Genomic DNA, 14088 nt, shown 5'->3' with positions numbered 1-14088 from the left:
GTGATGGTTGGGAAAGACCTTGACATTTGAGAAAGTGAAGTTTCCAATGGACATGGGGAGGGTGGCGCAGACGGGAAATCAGAGGCTCACTGAAATGAAGGATGGGTGAGGCAAAGGCCACAGAGCGAACTGAGGTTCCTGAGAATGAGGAAACAGGGCAAGAGAAGGCAGGGGTTCTGAAATCCTTCCATCGCGTTCTCTAGGCGCCGGGTTACAGGAAATCACGCGGCAGACAGGAGGGAAGTGCCTGGCTCATCTGGGTTCTGCGTGCTTTTGTTTTCTTTTAGAGCTGTCCCTGGGGTCACAGAAGCCAGTAGGAAGGACAAAAGACTCGTATGGCATGAAAGAAAAAAGTCCTGCGTGAAGACGCAGGGAACGGGGCTGGGAGGAGGGAGGAGATGACCACAGGGTGTGGCTAAGGCATCGGAGAAGGTGGTGATTTAAACTTCAAAAAAATTCTGTGCTTTTTACAAAGATGTATTTGATATAATTTAATAATGTTAAAATACACTAGGAGTTTTTTTTGAGAATGTTATTGCAATATATGTTGTAGTCTGCACAGCCTTTTATGCATAATTTACTCTAAAAGTATACAGCATATGGTCTAAGGAAAAGGAAAAGACAGGAAGCAGGAAACCCTGGCAGCTGTCCAAAGGGTCAACTGAGTTGTTTTGTTTGGGGGAAGGTGGTGACAAGTTCCATGTTGGACCCTGTGGGCGTGTGAACAGGGATGGAGTGGGTCCAATCGAGCCCCCAAAGATGCATGCCCACCCAGAACCTCAGGAAGGGGAGTTATCTGAAAACAGCGTCTTTGCAAATGTGATGACGGGAAGGGGCTGAGATGAGGTCCTCCTGGATGAGGGGAGCCCTACATCCAATGACAGGGTCCTTCTAAGACACAGAAGAGGAGACACAGACACAGAGGAGAAGCCCCGTGAAGACGGAGGCAGAGACGGGAGGGAGGCGGCCACCAGCCCGGGGACGCCTGGAGCCCCCAGACGCTGGAAGAGGCAGGAAGGACCCTCCCCTGGAGCTTCTGGAGGGAGCTCGGCCCTGGGACACCTTGACCTCAGACGTCTGGTCTCCACCACTGAGACAGGATGAATTCCTGTTGTTTTAAGCCACCTGGTTTGTAATGGTTTGTAACAACAGCCTCAGGAAACACAAGGGGAGCCCTGGATGTCTGGGGAGAGAGAGACACCCCCCCAACAGGCACTGCCTTGGAGACCCGCCCTCCGGCACCCAGAGAAAGGTGGAGGTGACAGCTGTGCCTTTGGCAGCCACCAGCTCCAAGATGATAACTAAAGTCACAAGGGTGGATGAGATCGCCCTTTGGACTTTTAAAAATTCTCCTTTGTCATGTCCAGCCATCCTATGAAAGCTCTTTCAGTTTCTCTTGTATTGGAACTTCCTGTTTTTGTTGATGGACACAGGGTCTTGTCAAACTTCTCTGAAAATATGACTTAAAGTGAGACTTTTTAAAAATTTCCTCTTACATTCCCTTGTTTGTTTTCATTTTCTCCTAAGCTCCCTGAATGATTGGCTTTTTCTGGGATTTCACGTCTTTTGCAACGTTGATCTCTCAGACAGTGTAAACCTACTGGCCAAGGCAAGGCTGGTGGTCGTTTCCTATTACGAATGAGGGTCTGGCACTTCCCAGGTGGCGCAGTCATTAGGAATCCACCTGCCAATGCAGGGGACACGGGTTCGAGCCCTGGGCCGGGAAGATCCCACATGTGGGGAGCAACTAAGCCTGTGCACCACAACTACTGAGCCTGTGAGCTACAACTACTGAAGCCCTCTTGCCTAGAGCCCGTGCTCCGCAACAAGAGAAGCCCCCACTCGCCGCAACTAGAGAAACCTGCACGCAGCAACGAAGACCCAACACTGCCAAAACTAAATAACTAAACAAATAAATGTATTAAAAAAAGGAATGCGTGTCTGGAGCAGACCACTCAAGTTCCCACTTGTGAGTGAGGCTAGGACCCTTGCCATGAAAGAATTAGGAGAATGTCACCTGTAGAGAGGAACCACTGCCTTCCGTTTCTTTTTCTTTTTTTCTTGAAGAACTTCTATTGAGATACAATTGACACACAATAAACTGCATATACTTAAAGTGTACAGTTTGATTTTTTTTATTAGTACTGTATATACGGCAATCCCAATCTCCCAATTCATTCCCCCCAACCCTCCCCGCTTTCCCCACTTGGCATCCATATGTTTGTTCTCCACGTCTGTGTCTCTATTTCTGCCTTGCAAACTGGTTGATCTGTACCATTTTTCTAGATTCCACACATATGCGTTCATATACGGTATCTGTTTTTCTCTTTCTGACTCACTTCACTCTGTATGACCGTCTCTAGGTCCATCCACGTCTCTACAAATGCCCCAATTTTGTTGCTCTTTACAGAAAACGGTTCCAACAGTGCTGATGGTATTCTGGGTACCGCGCTCACGGCAGGGAGGGTGTGGAGTTCTCCAGAGACCCCTGAGCTTTGTTACTCAATCCTTACCTTTTTCTTTTTTCCCCGGCCACGCCATGCGGCTTAAGGGATCTTAGTTCCTCTACGGGGGATCGAACCCGGGCCCTCCGCAGTGAAAGCACCGAGCTCGAATCACAGGAATTCCCCCTCAGTCCTCACGCGCGTTAGAGCTTGTGTGGGGTCTGGTGTGTCCAGCCCTCTCCGTGCTGCTGCATCAACAAGTCTGGTGCAGATTCTAACCTGGGGGCAACCCCCGCAGTGCCTTCCTGATGTGTGCCTACAGCTACGTTATTCCTGCGTTCCTGTAATAAACTGTAGTATCAGTTCAGTGCAAACTTGGGAGAGGGAGGTTATGAAGGGGTATGTGTGTGTGTGTGTGCGTGCGCGTGCAACAAGCAGATGTGCATCTGTGTGCAGGCAGGCTGCCACCTGAAACCAGAAGTCTCTGCACTATTGACACTATGTATAAAACAGAGAACTCATGAGAACCTACTGTGTAGCTCAGGCAACTCTCCTCAGTGCTCTGTGGTGACCTAGATGGGAAAGAAATCCAAAAAAGAGGGGAGATATGTATACACACAGCTGATTCACTTTGGTGTACAGTAGAAACTAACACAACACTGTAAAGCAACTAAACTCCAATAAAAATTAATTTAAAGAAAAGTTTCTGGCAATGTTTACAATAGGGAGAGGCTGGAAATTACACACACACACACACACATACACACACACACATGCAGGCAGACCTCAGAGATACTGCATGTTTGATTCCAGACCATCACAATAAACCAAATACCGCAAGAAAGCGAGTCACAGGAATTTTCTGGTTTCCCAGTGCATATAAAGTGATGTTTTGAGTAGCACTGACATATACACACGACCCAATGTAACATAGACGGCTAGTGGGAAGCTGCTGCAGAGCACAGGGAGATCAGCTTGGTGCTTGGTGACGACCTAGAGGGGTGGCATAGGGAGGGTGGGAGGGAGGCTCAAGATGGAGGGGATGTGGGGATATATGTGTACATACAGCTGATTCACTGTGTTGTACAGCAGAAACTAACACAACAGTGTAAAGCAATTACACCCCAATAAAGAGCTTAAAAAAAAAAGTGATGCTCCCCAGTTAATACCCTCCCCTGCAGTGGATTCAGTGTGCAATGGCATTATGTCTCAAAAAACAACGTACAGACCTTCATTTTAAAATAGCTTCTTGCTAAAACATGCAAACCATCCTCTGAGCCTTCACGGAGTGGTCACAGGATCAGCAAAGCGCCCTGGTCACAGATACCATCACACGGGTGCTCATAAAGAAAACGTTTGAAATACAGGGAAGAACGACCAAAATGTGACCCAGAGACACGAAGGGAGCAAACGTTCTCGGAAAAACCGCACCAACAGGCTTGCTCGAGGCGGAGTTGCCACAAACCCTCAATTTCTAAAAAACATGGTATCTGTGAAGTGCCGTAAAGTACAGCTATGCCTGTGTGTATACACATTTATAACTATAACTTTCACTACATCTTCTCAAGAAAGTGCACTGCTCTGCAGACAAACTCAAATGGCCCCATCAGTGAAGACATTTTGCCTGTTTTGACCTGTTTTGCCATGAAATCCTCAAGTACCCATTAGAATATGGTTCATATAGAAACAGAAGAGATGCTACAAAGGGCCCCTGTGGGACCTGCTACCAGAGATGCTTAGAAAATAGCAACCAATATTAATCACTTTTGGAAAATATACCTATGCCTTTGGGCGTTTACTTATATTAGGGAAGGGAGGTCTTTTTGACGTGTAATATATCTCAGGTGTCATAATGAATTGGGGGAGGAGAGTATTAAAGAGCTGTTTCCGTTGGTATTACTAACAGTTTCTGACAAATCACTTAAAAACGACCCTGAGGGGCTTCCCTGGTGGCGCAGTGGTTAAGAATCCACCTGCCAACACAGGGGACGCAGGCTCGAGCCCTGGTCCGGGAAGATCCCACGTGTCACAGAGCAACTAAGCTTGTGTGCCACAACTACTGAGCCTGGGCTCTAGGGCCCGAGAGCTACCATGGAGCCCACGTGCCACAACTACTGAAGCCTCCTTGCCTAGAACCCACGCACCGCAATGAAGAGCAGCCCCCTTGCGCCACAACTAGAGAGAGCCCACGCGCAGCAACGAAGACCCAACACAACCAATAAATGAATCAATTAATAATAAAAAAAAAAAGATCCTGAGCTGGTGGCAGCCCAGGAGGGCGGAATTCTGATGTCTGGTTTTGTTCACTCATATGACTGTCGAGATCCTTAGGTGTGTGAACTGTGCTGTCCAATACAGTAGTTACTAGACACGCGTGACTTTTTTTAAAAATCCAATGAAGTGAGGTTGAATCAAATGGAGAAGTTGGTGATGACCCAGCAACCCCACTCCTGGATGTACATCCAGAGAAAACCATAATTTGAAAAGATACACACACCCCAGTGTTCACAGCAGCCCTGTTCACAACAGCCAGGACTTGGAAGCCACCTAAGTGCCCAACCACAGATGAATGGATAGAGAAGGTGTGCTGCATGTATACAATGGAATATTACTCAGCCGTGAAAGGGAACAAAATTGGGACATTTGTAGAGACATGGATGGACCTAGAGACGGTCCTACAGAGTGACGTGAGTCAGAAGGAGAAAAACAAATGTCATATGATATCACTTATATGTGGCATCTAAAAAAATGACACAAATGAACTTATTTATAAAACAGAAACAGACTCACACATATAGAAAACAAACTTGTGGGGACTTCCCTTGTGGTCCTGTGGTTAAAGACTTTGCCTTCCCACGGAGGGAGTGCGGGTTCAATCCCTGGTTGGGGAGCTAAGATTCCCACATGCCTCGCGGCCAAAAAACCAAAACGTGAAACAGAAGCAATATTATAACAAATTCAATAAAGACTTTAAAAATGATCCATATCAAAAAAAAAAAACCTTAAGAAAAAAGAAAACAGACTTGTGGTTGCCAAGGGCAGGGACGGGGGCAGGTGGGGGAGGAGGGAAGGATTCAGAGTTTGGGGTGAGCAGATGCAAACTAGTATATATACGATGGATACACAACAAGGTCCTGCTGTAGAGCACAGGGAACGACATTCAATACCCTGTGGCAAACGATAACGGAAAAGAACATGAAAAAAGAATATATATACGTCTGTGTATACCTAAATCACGTCGACATACAACAGCAATTCACACAACATCGTGGATCAACTATACGCCAATAAAATAAATTTTAAAAAAAGAAGCTGGTGCAACCCGTTGGTCACCACAACAAGGTAAGTTACAGGACACGGTCCTCGTGGCACCAAGTTCGGCTGGACCACGCTGCTCTAAGGAATTTAAGAGCAAGAGAAGAACTTTGCTATGAGAGAATCCAGGAGCTGCAGATGAGTCAAGAAACTAACCATGCAAACAGGCTGAACCAGTCCTGCTCGACTAGTCCTGTTGAGTCTACTTGGGAGCCTGGCTCATCTGCACAACAGTAAGGGCTGAGGCTGCCGTACCGCTTCCAAATCACTGAGATTCATCCTTACTTCACGACAGGAGAGGGTTAGGACTCAACCCTAAACTTATTCTTGGTGCAGAAAACGGTATTAAAACTGTATAACAGGGACGTCCCTGGTGGCGCAGTGATTAAGAGTCTGCCTGCCAATGCAGGGGACACAGGTTCCATCCCTGGTCCAGAAAGATCCCACATGCCCGCAGAGCCATGAAGCCCGTGCACCACAACTACTGAGACCTCATGCCACAACTACTGAAGCCCATGTGCCTAGAGCCGGTGCTCCCCAACAAGACAAGCCACTGCAATGAGAAGCCCGCACACCACAATGAAGAGTAGCCCCCGCCTGCCACAGCTAGAGAAAGCCCACACGCAGCCATGAAGACCCCACACAGCCAATAAATAAATAAACTGTATAACAGGATCGACTTTATCATGTTTAGACCATTCACGTGAGAATCAATGGACAGGACGGATCCTGCTGGAAATGCCCCGTTGACCCACTGTTGGGTTCTCCCAGCACGAGAATCTTCCTTCTTCTAAAGCCCCCAGCCCTGATCCCTGCCTCGTCTCTCTCTTGCTGGTGACATCTCTGACAGGAGAGCCTTCAATTCTTCAAACTGACCTCACGCTCTGTACTCTCACCAGGGTAACCGATAGCCAGCGACACACCCATTCTTCCTGCGTCTGGCTGGACAAGTATTCCCTACTGCATCCCAGGTACACAGTAACACACAGTGAGGTAGGTACAGACCTGAGCCACGTTCGACCCCCTTACTGCCCACTCTGGAGCCCCTCACAGCTTCAGACACACGGGATTGCAACCATTCCGGCTGCCAAGAAATCTCCCTGTTCCACTGCCTTAATCCAGATGCACACTCTCTTAGACCAAAGAATCTCCCTGGTCCCACCCTTTGATCCGTTCTACAACATCCTGCTTCAACCATCTTCTTTCTCCATGCCTTGACCCATGCATGATGTTCTTTTGTTTAAAAAACTTACACATTTTAAAAAACTGAAGTATAGTTGATTTGCAATGTTGTGTTTGTTTCAGCTATACAGCAACGTGATTCAGATACACACACACACACACACAAAATCAATTCTTTTTCAGATTCTTTTCCATTATAGATTGTGACAAGATATTGAATATAGTTCCCTGTGCTATATAGTACGACCTTGTTTATCGACTTTATATACAGCAGTGTGTGTATGTTAATCCCAAACTCCTCATTTACCCCCATCCCCCCACTGTCCCCCTTTGGTACCGTAAGTTTGTTTGCTAAGTTTGTGAGTCTGTCTCTGTTTTGCAAACAAGTCCATTTGTATCATTTCTTTTTAGATGCCATGTATAAGTGATATCACATGTATTTGTCTCTGCCTGACTTCCTTCACTAAGTACGATCATCTCTAGGTCCAACCATGTTGCTGCAAATGGCATGATTTCATTCCTTTTTATGGCTGAGTAATATTCCACTGTATATCTGCACCGCATCTTCTTTATCCATTCCTCTGTGGATGGACACTTAGGTTGCTTCCGTGTCTTGGCTGTTGTAAATAACGCTGTTATGAACATAGGGGTGCATGTACCTTGTTACATTAAAAAACTACCAACGTACAAAATTAATATTGATGACACCCATGATTTGGATCTAACCTATGTCTGCAGACTTCTCTCTCCAAGTCACACACTGCAATCCCACCTGGTGCTTTGAACTCCCCCCCAAAGCTCAGTGCTTCCTCCGTCTCCTCTCCAATATGCTCACTCCAATCGCGTCCGTTGGTAAAGCCCTGCTATTAAATCCCGACTTCCTTCTTGGCATCGTGATTACGCTCCTGATCCCATTCCCGCTTTTCTGACAGTTATTTCTTCTTGAAAATGGGACTTCTGTCCGGCCTCTCTTCTCATGTCCCCAAATATCTGTGACAGTTCTTTACACCAAGGATGCACTCATTACCGTGTTCTGAGCCATGGCTTTGTTGATTTACTTCAAACATATGTAGCGACGGGAACATCCTCATTTTCGAGAAAGCAGTGTGATGAGTAGGACTCAGTTTCCAACAAAGTGACCGCTTCGGGTGGGGTGCAGTTGGATGCAAAACAAAAAACTTCTAGACGTTTCCTTCGGACACAAGGAGGCGTTTCACTTCCTGACGACTTGCTAGATCCAGGCATCTTCATCAACCCATCCCTGTCAATGAGGATGCTATGTCAACATCACTGCAGACCCGGTCATTAGCTCAAATCAGCACCTCTCAAGCTCTCTGATCTCAGGATTTTTTTTCACGCTCTGGAAACGTACAGTAAGCCCCCTACACATGAATGAGTTCCGTTCCCAGAGCACGTCTGTAAGTCCAATCTGCTCGGAAGCGCAACAACGTTTTAGCCTAGGTACCCAACTAACACCGTCGGCTAAACAGTGCTGTTACAGGTTTATAATACTTTTCACACAAATCATACGTAAAAAATGAACACAAAAGATAAAGAGAACATTTTAAATCTTACAGCACACTACCTGAAAAGTACAGTAGTGCAGTACAACAGCTGGCATACAGGGACACATTCGCATCTCTGAAAGTGAAGGTTCACAGGTAGGGGACTTACTGTATCAAGAACCCTGGGAAGCGTTTGTTGCGGCGTGTGTGTGTATGGGGCAGGGGTGCCTCTAGATAGTAACCATGTGAACACGTAAAACAAACGTACAGAAAACGCTCAGAGCCCTCAAGGATGCATTGTACCAGTTGTCAGAGAGACAGGCATCACCACAGCTCAGGTGGCCACTGGAAACTCCACCCAACACTCATGCAAGAAGGAGAGAGGAAAAAGAAGCAAATAATGTTTCCGTGTTCTTATAAAAGTCCTCACGACCTCGCAGGGTCCCATAAGGTTCTCAGGGAACCCCCACATGGGCCCCGGAACCCCTACTTTGAGAACCACTTTCATCTCAGCTACACACCAACCATAGCAACCCATTGCGAAACCAATACGCTCTTTCAAGAGGCATGTGGTTCCGCCCCTTAAATAGACTCTTTCGCCAGAGCCACCATTTTCCAAACAGGATAAAGAAATATTTTTATCGTCTTTTTAGTTTAGGCTCTGCAAAGGAGACATAGTTTTCGTGAGTTTCTTAGGTATGAATCTGCCCTTTTTGTTCTCATTTAGGATCTATCTCATGAGCATTTAAGAGTCCATGGTACTAAATACAGGCACTCTGAAAACCCTGAACAGATGACATACAATCGAGCAAAACTGTCTCCCGTTCAAAGTCATTCTGATGAGTCCCACTTCAAACCAGAGCCTTCTCACCAAGATCAAAGGCGTCATTTGAGGATGTGACAAAGACCCACTTTCCCTCAACAATCTTCCTCTAGGATTTCCTCCCTGTCTTCAGGAACATCCAAAATTCCCACGGCATAACCCTCATGGCCCAAAGAGAAAGGACTAAGACCCCATCATCCCCCAGTGGGTCTGAGAGGGAGGGACTTAGGTCCCCGGGGGGTCATCGTAAAAGCCCCCCATGAGCCCGGGTTGGGGTAAGAACCCACCCTGCCTCTCTGCGTGATGCAGGCGAACCGCGTCCTGAGAAAGCACGTGGAGTCCAAGCGTCTACTAACAAAACAAAAACGTGTGTGTCTCCCGCCGCCCGTGCCCGCGTCCTGCCCGGCTGGAGCCAGAGAACACGTTCACAACGCAAAGCACGTTGTTCTACAAGCCCAGGCACGGCCGGTCCGTGCAAAGTCAGGACACGTCGGAGACCTGTTTCAAAGGGCGATGCCACGCCGGCCACTTGGGAAGTCAAGTTCAACTCCGGCAACACATTAAATCAATAGAAAGGCAAGGTCTCCGTTTCTCAAGAGTCTTGATAAAAGCTGCTCCCTCCCTCTTCATGGTCTTCCTGTAAATCTGTGTTCCTTCGGGAATCCACGTGCCAGACTCTTGCTCTCTGTGCCACTGAGAGATTCCTGGGCTGAGCGGGCATCCTCACTTGACACCAATCACTGCGTGATGTCTGTCAGGATTCATCAGTCTTTCCCGGGCTGCAAATGAAGCAGCCTGGAACCCCGACCCTCAGAGGTCACTTTGTTTCCGGAACAAAACATTCTAAAGGGAAAATTCACAAACCACTTTGCGGCGCAGGCTCGGGACGTCTACCTGGGAGCTACCTGCCGGGCTGACTCAACAGGGAGCTCCAGGCAGCTGAGGTGGCTTTTCCCGTCCAAAGAGGCGGCCGGTCCCAGGTTTCATCAGAGTATTTCTCAACGTTCAAAGAAATCACGGTGTTTTCAACAGCCAGAAGGGTTCTCACCCCCTCAGCCAGAAACCTGCCCTGTATACGGGTGTGTGCACACCTGTGTACGCACTACCTCCGGGAGAAACGAGAGCACCCGAGATCACGGGCGAACGAAATAAAGAAGTCGGTTTCCCCTCTTACAAAGGTAGACGATCTGCCTGCGATAACCCAGGAGGTAAAGAGCCCAGTCCACCCACCCACCCAGCCTTCCCACGGACGGTTCTGCCAACAGCATCCTACGTTCCAGACGGGGCTTCTAAAGCGGGTGTCTAAAGCTGACGGTGCCCTCGTTTCACTTTTGCTTTTAAGGAAGCCGAGCAGCTGTCCTGAAATGCACCACACTTAGAAACAGGCTCCAGAGCAGGTGGCCGCTGACACATTTTTCTCCGCGCGTATTTCTGTGGCGTGTTCCCCAGGGGAAGGAGCTGGGGGGTTTCAGACGTGGAGAGGGAACCGTCACAAAAGCAGCACCAGCTGGGAGAGGAACTTAAACCCTTAAGAGGGTCAACCAGCCACCATGCGTAGAACACACCAGACTCCCCAACGACCAAGAGGAGGCGGTGGGCCTTTGGGGTGCCCCAGGACGGGGGGAAAAGATCACGCTGGCTTAGCAGGTCTCCTGGGTCACAATTCCATCTCCTCTGTGGCTGTCCGGGATGCTCAGAGGAGCAGCCCAGAGTCTCAATCAAAACAAAACACTTTAATACCAGGAAAAGTAAATAAAGACCAAAAAAAAAAAAGGGAAAAACAACAAACCACCCAAATAAGAGTCCCAGAAACCCAAAGCAAGCAGAGGTAAAGACCCAACACAGGTTCAAGCAGAAATCAATAAAACGGAAAACAAGAACTCAAAAGGCTGAAAAAAAAAATACAACAATAAATAAGTAAAAATCAAGGAGACCAGACGCTGGTGCTTTGACCCAAATCAACGCAATGGAGAGCCCAGAATCTGCTACCAAAAGAAAACACTAACTCATCATTTTTGAGGATGAACTAAAACGAACGTCTCCCTGAGTAAAGTCCCTGCCAACGGTAACTATTTCTATTCAAGGATCCAGGTAACAGTCTGAGTCACTGGTGCTTTTTTTCTGAGTCTTTTTTTTTTTTTTCCCTAAGGTGTAAGGATAAATGGAAAGGTTCGCCGAGGCAGAATTTCCAAAGGAGGAAATTCTAGATGGTTTGCCTTCTTGATACCCTTTCGATTGTGGGAGGATCACTCACTGCAAGCGAGTTTTCAATCGGTGCTGATTTTTTTTTTTTTTTTGGAATAGTCCCCAAACCGAAGCTGCCTAACTATGCCCCTCTGCCCCTCCCTGCAAGCCCCAGGCCAGGCACACACCCAGGCACAAGCCCTCGCGGGCACACAGAGCCCCGCTTCTGTCTGCCCCTCCACTCTCAGACCCCAGGCGTCCCCAGCGTGACAACAAAGGCACAAAGGCCGGCTCTCAGCGCGGCTGAGCCCCCATCAGCCACACCCAGCCTCAGAAGCGCCGGGCTCTTTGTTAGGTGACGTGGCTCCGAGATAATGATCCAGCCGGGTGGTCCCAAAGAACTGTCAACCGTTTTCCAGGAACCCTGGGGAGGCTGCCCTCCCAATCCCTTCCACAAGCTGCCTCATCGAAAAAGAGTCCAAACCAACAAAACCCACCACCTCGGGAGAATTCATAAAAGGCAGCTCACGACATGGGAGCACTGGGTGCAGTGGTTTTCAGGAACTCGTGCATCTGAGCAGGGACCTGGGGAGACAGTCTGCTTTTCCTGTAACTGGAGGGAAAGCCAGTGTGAATCGGCAAATGGTCACGTGGCGTGAGCACATGAAGGTGGGGATCTCGGAGGCCCGGGGTCTAGTCTTGACAGTCCTCCTGAGTAAACGGGATGGGATGGGCCAAGCAGGTGTTGGGGGAGGCCGTGGCAGAACCTGGCAGGAGATCAAGGCTGAAAGGAACGCCCAGAAGGGTCCCACAGGAGCCCCTCCACGGGGACAGGCTGACTCACAGGACGGGTGGCAGCCGCCCACATGAAGAATCTCCCCTTCATCTTCCTACACCCCAGGGGAGCGGGACCCAGCCGTGCTGGCGGAGGACAGTATTTGCATCCTAAAACACACGGCCTCACTCCATCCACGGTCTCTGCTGATACAGGGCATTCCGAGGGGGCGAGCCTCGGGGACACTGAAGATGCTCGCATGGAGCTCTAGATGGACCACTGCAAAGGCGCTGAATAGCTATTTATAACACATGCTCCTATTCGGATGTAACCCAGATGCCGAGTGGACTTTTCCTGAAGTGCCTGAAGGATGTGGCAAAAGATCTAGCATCCTGCCCACCCAGCCCAGCGCAGCCTCGAACTCCCACCTCCTCATGAAATGCCGGGGAAAACCGCTCCCGGAATTCGGAGTTGCTCAGAAGCATTCAGCGTGGGTTTTATTACTCTTGCACGGGTAATGTTGGGAAAAAGAGCCTGCCAAGTTTATCCAAAAGAAGATAACTAAACGTACCCGTGTTGTCAAATCCATCGACAGGGTCAAGGTCCCTTGAGAGCAATCCTCCCTCCTTCCCTCCGTCATCTTCATCTCCCTCCTCCAGGCGGATACAAGCTCGGCTTCTTCCACGGGGCTACCCTCCTCCCCCATCCCCCCACCATGGAGTCACATGGGTCGGAGCTGTGTGTCCACAGGTCCACCCCGGGGCCAGACGCTGCTCAAAGGTAGGGCCCTGTCATCTCATCGTAGGGCGGTCCTCTCACTGGGGCTCTCTTGTAACATCAGAACCGGTTCCGCATGCCCAGCACCGGGGAGGGACCCGGGGAGGTGGCCATCCGTGGGGGACCCCGTGCCAGCCCCGCAGAAGAGGACAGAGACAGGAGCGCCTCGAGTAACTCTTTAATCCCTCTCCCGGCGTGCAGTACACGCGCACACACACAATTTCCAGCCCCGTCCCCTGGCCATCAGAGGTCACATGTCTCCTCCCGGGCAGTCATGGAAGAGCTTCGTATGGCTACTGTGCCTCCTCTATTTTTGGAAGCGGAGGCTGCGGGACCAGGACCGGGACCGGGACCGAGGCTAGGCTCGGCGCGGCTGTCCACACACCCTGTCCTGCCAAGCGGCCCCGTGTTTCAGGCGAGGCGTACGTTCAAAGACTCCGTGCGCGGCACACAGAATGACAGCCTCCCCCCGAAGACGTCCTCGTCCTAATCGCCAGACCCTGAGGATGTTCCGTTTCCGTGGCAAAGGGGAAGTGAGTTTCCAGGAGCTGATGCCAGGTGCTGATCAGCAGCCCTTTAACAGGGAGATGCGCCCAGGCCAACTGGGTGAGTCCAGCAGAACCGTCAGGATCCCTAGAAGCGTAAGAGAGACAGCAGAGAAACAGCAGGAGCAGCATGTGACCCAGCAAGGCCGTTTTCCGGGATGAAGGAAGACTATCATAAGCTAAAGAATTCCGGCAGCTTCCAGAAGCTGGAAAAGGCAAGGAAATGGGTTCTCCCCTGGAGCCTCCCACAGGCACAGAGCTCTGCCCACACGCTGCTTCTCAACCCAGGAATACCGGGAACTCCCCGGTGACTCCGTGTTTAGGACGCGGAGAGTTCACCGCTGAAGGCTCCGGTTCAACCCCGCTGGGGGAACTAAGATCCCGCAGGCCGCACGGCATGGCCAAAGAAAATAAAAATAAAACAAGTCAGTAATACCATTTCCAGGCTCCTAACCCCTGGAACTGTAGGATAATAAACGCATGTGGGTTATTTTTTTGGTTTTTGTTTTTTTTAAAGATTTTTTTTTTTTTTGACGTG

The 14088-nt window shown here is 49.2% G+C and overlaps 1 protein-coding gene across 3 annotated transcripts in view; it reads right to left on the bottom strand.

Annotated features, from left to right (window-relative positions):
- Positions 1 to 14088, bottom strand: part of PRKX (protein kinase cAMP-dependent X-linked catalytic subunit) — a 91218-nt gene that overhangs the window by 66822 nt on the left and 10308 nt on the right. Inside the window, exon 2 of one of the 3 annotated variants that reach the window (XM_057717887.1) lies at positions 2018 to 2072. The exons of the other annotated variants lie outside the window; for them this stretch is intronic. The gene's annotated coding sequence lies outside the window, so the exon portion shown is untranslated. The remainder of the gene's footprint in view (positions 1 to 2017; positions 2073 to 14088) is intronic. 3 annotated transcript variants of the gene reach the window in all.

This window comes from Hippopotamus amphibius, chromosome X, assembly GCF_030028045.1.
Source record: "Hippopotamus amphibius kiboko isolate mHipAmp2 chromosome X, mHipAmp2.hap2, whole genome shotgun sequence".
NCBI classification, from domain to species: Eukaryota; Metazoa; Chordata; class Mammalia; order Artiodactyla; family Hippopotamidae; genus Hippopotamus; species Hippopotamus amphibius.
This window is presented reverse-complemented; position numbering and strand designations above follow the sequence as displayed.